Genomic DNA, 5,498 nt, shown 5'->3' with positions numbered 1-5,498 from the left:
TCTCTAACTCATCCCAAACCAAAAAGACCGTGAATCGCTAAGTGCCTCCCTACAACTTCCTGTGCATTCCTCTCTTCCTATTGCCGGCTACTTTGTTCTTCCTTGGCTAATTCTTGTCAACTCGTTGCTTGCTCCACTCCCTGTGTTTTTTTTCCCTTTTCTTCCCTTCATTTCAGTTTGTTGAGACAGATGGATAGGCACACCTTACACAGTGAAGTTGGATATTTATTTAGTGGGTAGGGAAGCGAAGGGGAAAGAGGAGAAGAGCAGAGAGGCAGGGAGAGAGAGAAACAGAAGGGGGAAGAGGAGTAGTGGGCAGAATGGAGCAAGGCAGAAGCTGCCTCTTAGGGAGGAGAGACAGAAAAGGCCGCGCTCCATGAGTTTTTAATCAATTTTATTAACACAGTCTCAAGATTTTCAGAGTATGATCAAATATCACACTCCTGACTTTCCCATTGAGCTCTTATATAATGTGTATCAGCTGACCCTGAAGGGCTCTCCGCATGCAGGACACATCTAGTTGTGCGTGTTTGATTTTGTGTGTGTGTGTGTCTGAGTGAGTGAGTGAGTGAGTGACTGTAATATGTATGTAAGTATGTGTCTATGTCTGTGTCCTGCAAAGTCCATGTCAAAACTTCAAACCCAAAAAACAGTATTAACATTTGGGGACTCCTAAGCACTAGGGATTTGCCACACAGCAGAACAGGTGGCCTTTAGAAAAGAACTTGATAGAGTGAGCTCATGCCTTTCCTTGACCATGTAGGAATACATACAAAGTACCAATTCGAGTTAGAAAGCAGCCCTGTTCCACACTCAGTCTCTTGGCGTCTTGATCTCACCTTGCCAATGTCCAGATATGCAAGCGACCAATTTCTGTTGTTTGTAAGTGACACAACTGAGACCTTTTGTTTGAGAGCAGAGGGGCCCAGGGTGCCAGGATATGGCTCCATGACCTACAAATGTTGTCTGTGGGGTTCTGGCTGACAAGTATTTTCTTGATCATTTTGAACAAACTGATCAGACTACTGAATTCGGGTACATTGGACTTGGGTAAGAGGTGTCAGAAATGATAGTGATCATGTGATGAATGATGTCATCTTGCTCTCGGCCCCACAGATGTTAGTCCCAGGCCATAGGGTGCCATGGAAAACAGTATTTTGTCGCAGCATCTCGATGTAGTAAGGAGCTGCCATCCTAAAGGAAACATCAAACTAAGTTGAAAGAAAAATAAGTTGAACACTTTGCGTGTAGACTTGTCACAGAAGTTTGGCTAGGGACCAAGTGAAAAGCAAAACACTATCTGCCTACTAAGGAGAGAGTATCAGAGCTCGTAACTGGGAGGGCCAGTGCTCTGGAGTTCATTGTGATACCTATGATTGCTTGTTTTATTGTTAAAGTGGACAGGGTCCTTGTTAAGGTTTGGGGGTGTCAAGGTCCCACAAAGAATCAAGTGTTTGGACAGTGTTCCCACCACGTGACACCAGTTGGGGAAAATTGTGGACCTTGGAGAGTGGGCCTAGCAGGAAAAATCGGGGCACTGGGCAACACTAGGGACAGTCATTTGAGTGTAAGCAGCGCTGCTCCCCACTGACCAGAGCAGCCTTCCCTGTCCTGAGAAGAGAAGGGAGGAAAACCAGTGATCTAAGCCAAGCCATCATTGGTCCATTTCTTGCTCTGACCTCACAATGACAGACCCCTGTTGCCTAACTGCTCTGGCTGAGGCTGCCTCCTCTCCTTACAGTGCAGAGGCTGATCTTCAGTTGAAACTGTAGTGATTTTGATAGAAGTGACTAGTTTTTCGTGGTGTATGTTTATGAGCTGTTGAATCTGAACACAGTGAGTTTCCTTCTAAGGTCACAGATTTGGGGTTTAGAGGTTTGGGTTTCTAGGATTGAACAGAACCCTTTCTTCCTTTCTCTCTTCCTCAGTCTGCGGTATAATTTGGGGCAACTTTTATTATCTGCATCAATTAGATGTTTACTCTATTTTAATCTTTAGTTTTAATATTTTCTCTCGGTTCATTCCTTCGTTCACCATTTTAAAACATTTGTTTACATTGACTCTACAACATGAGTATTCTCACAGTGACATTGACCTACACGCACATGGAAAGCATTGACCACATTCCCCCGATCTCACCGCCTGCTGCCCACTTCTTCCAAGTCCCTTGGTGTTCTAACTTTTTCACTCAGCCAGTTACTTTTTGAGTCCAGGCCAAGTCATGTGGACTCCTGTCCAGAGGACTGACAGGCACACTGGATGGTGTCCTAAGGAAGGGCACAGATGGATGTCTGCCTGTGCTCTAGCAGAAAGCCTCCTCCAAATTGGTTATCTTAGGATCTTCCTGGCAGTTCAAAGTCAGGGCTGGAGAGGGCCAGAGGTAAGAGTTGGATCCCATTTGTGAGGCTAATGATGGAACAGGGGATTCAAGAACAGAAAAAGTGAAAGTCTAAAAAGAACCTGTTCTTTGAGGAAGAGAGGAACTTCCCTTGGTGGGACATAGCACACCGGGTTTAATAATTGCCATGTGCCGGGCCACAGTGGTGCATGCCTTTAATTCCAGCAATCGGGAGGCAGAGGCAGAGGCAGAGGCAGCTGAACCTCTGTGACTTTGAGGCCAGCCTGGTCTACAGAGCGAGTTCAGGGACAGCCATGATTGTTAAACAGAGAACCCCGTCCTGACAAAACAATAAAAAAAAAAAAAGCCAAGTGCTCACTTTTATGAGACTTTTCTTGTTTTTTATGTCAGTTTAATGGCCTAACCTGAATCTACGTGTATTTTAATTACTATCTTCTCCCCAGGGCCTGACAGTCAACACCTCGCCACTTAGGCTGAGGCCTAGCGGGATTTCTGGTGCCACCGGTACCAGCTTGGCCACAGTCACCAAGTGTAAGTTTTAACGAAGCCTCCTTTGTTCTATTTACCAATAAAGACTTGGGAGTCAGATGTTGGGTGATGACTTGCTAGCTCAGAGAGGCCAAGAAGCAACCAGTCTACTTTCCTGTTTGGACAGAGACCCAGCAAGAGAAGCATCTCTAACTCATCCCAAACCAAAAAGACCGTGAATCGCTAAGTGCCTCCCTACAACTTCCTGTGCATTCCTCTCTTCCTATTGCCGGCTACTTTGTTCTTCCTTGGCTAATTCTTGTCAACTCGTTGCTTGCTCCACTCCCTGTGTTTTTTTTCCCTTTTCTTCCCTTCATTTCAGTTTGTTGAGACAGATGGATAGGCACACCTTACACAGTGAAGTTGGATATTTATTTAGTGGGTAGGGAAGCGAAGGGGAAAGAGGAGAAGAGCAGAGAGGCAGGGAGAGAGAGAAACAGAAGGGGGAAGAGGAGTAGTGGGCAGAATGGAGCAAGGCAGAAGCTGCCTCTTAGGGAGGAGAGACAGAAAAGGCCGCGCTCCATGAGTTTTTAATCAATTTTATTAACACAGTCTCAAGATTTTCAGAGTATGATCAAATATCACACTCCTGACTTTCCCATTGAGCTCTTATATAATGTGTATCAGCTGACCCTGAAGGACTCTCCGCATGCAGGACACATCTAGTTGTGCGTGTTTGATTTTGTGTGTGTGTGTGTCTGAGTGAGTGAGTGAGTGAGTGAGTGACTGTAATATGTATGTAAGTATGTGTCTATGTCTGTGTCCTGCAAAGTCCATGTCAAAACTTCAAACCCAAAAAACAGTATTAACATTTGGGGACTCCTAAGCACTAGGGATTTGCCACACAGCAGAACAGGTGGCCTTTAGAAAAGAACTTGATAGAGTGAGCTCATGCCTTTCCTTGACCATGTAGGAATACATACAAAGTACCAATTCGAGTTAGAAAGCAGCCCTGTTCCACACTCAGTCTCTTGGCGTCTTGATCTCACCTTGCCAATGTCCAGATATGCAAGCGACCAATTTCTGTTGTTTGTAAGTGACACAACTGAGACCTTTTGTTTGAGAGCAGAGGGGCCCAGGGTGCCAGGATATGGCTCCATGACCTACAAATGTTGTCTGTGGGGTTCTGGCTGACAAGTATTTTCTTGATCATTTTGAACAAACTGATCAGACTACTGAATTCGGGTACATTGGACTTGGGTAAGAGGTGTCAGAAATGATAGTGATCATGTGATGAATGATGTCATCTTGCTCTCGGCCCCACAGATGTTAGTCCCAGGCCATAGGGTGCCATGGAAAACAGTATTTTGTCGCAGCATCTCGATGTAGTAAGGAGCTGCCATCCTAAAGGAAACATCAAACTAAGTTGAAAGAAAAATAAGTTGAACACTTTGCGTGTAGACTTGTCACAGAAGTTTGGCTAGGGACCAAGTGAAAAGCAAAACACTATCTGCCTACTAAGGAGAGAGTATCAGAGCTCGTAACTGGGAGGGCCAGTGCTCTGGAGTTCATTGTGATACCTATGATTGCTTGTTTTATTGTTAAAGTGGACAGGGTCCTTGTTAAGGTTTGGGGGTGTCAAGGTCCCACAAAGAATCAAGTGTTTGGACAGTGTTCCCACCACGTGACACCAGTTGGGGAAAATTGTGGACCTTGGAGAGTGGGCCTAGCAGGAAAAATCGGGGCACTGGGCAACACTAGGGACAGTCATTTGAGTGTAAGCAGCGCTGCTCCCCACTGACCAGAGCAGCCTTCCCTGTCCTGAGAAGAGAAGGGAGGAAAACCAGTGATCTAAGCCAAGCCATCATTGGTCCATTTCTTGCTCTGACCTCACAATGACAGACCCCTGTTGCCTAACTGCTCTGGCTGAGGCTGCCTCTTCTCCTTACAGTGCAGAGGCTGATCTTCAGTTGAAACTGTAGTGATTTTGATAGAAGTGACTAGTTTTTCGTGGTGTATGTTTATGAGCTGTTGAATCTGAACACAGTGAGTTTCCTTCTAAGGTCACAGATTTGGGGTTTAGAGGTTTGGGTTTCTAGGATTGAACAGAACCCTTTCTTCCTTTCTCTCTTCCTCAGTCTGCGGTATAATTTGGGGCAACTTTTATTATCTGCATCAATTAGATGTTTACTCTATTTTAATCTTTAGTTTTAATATTTTCTCTCGGTTCATTCCTTCGTTCACCATTTTAAAACATTTGTTTACATTGACTCTACAACATGAGTATTCTCACAGTGACATTGACCTACACGCACATGGAAAGCATTGACCACATTCCCCCGATCTCACCGCCTGCTGCCCACTTCTTCCAAGTCCCTTGGTGTTCTAACTTTTTCACTCAGCCAGTTACTTTTTGAGTCCAGGCCAAGTCATGTGGACTCCTGTCCAGAGGACTGACAGGCACACTGGATGGTGTCCTAAGGAAGGGCACAGATGGATGTCTGCCTGTGCTCTAGCAGAAAGCCTCCTCCAAATTGGTTATCTTAGGATCTTCCTGGCAGTTCAAAGTCAGGGCTGGAGAGGGCCAGAGGTAAGAGTTGGATCCCATTTGTGAGGCTAATGATGGAACAGGGGATTCAAGAACAGAAAAAGTGAAAGTCTAAAAAGAACC

The sequence above is a fragment of the Microtus pennsylvanicus genome, chromosome 2 (assembly GCF_037038515.1).
Source record: "Microtus pennsylvanicus isolate mMicPen1 chromosome 2, mMicPen1.hap1, whole genome shotgun sequence".
NCBI lineage: Eukaryota > Metazoa > Chordata > Mammalia > Rodentia > Cricetidae > Microtus > Microtus pennsylvanicus.
The sequence above is the reverse complement of the archived record's forward strand: the minus strand, read 5'-3'. Positions refer to the sequence as shown.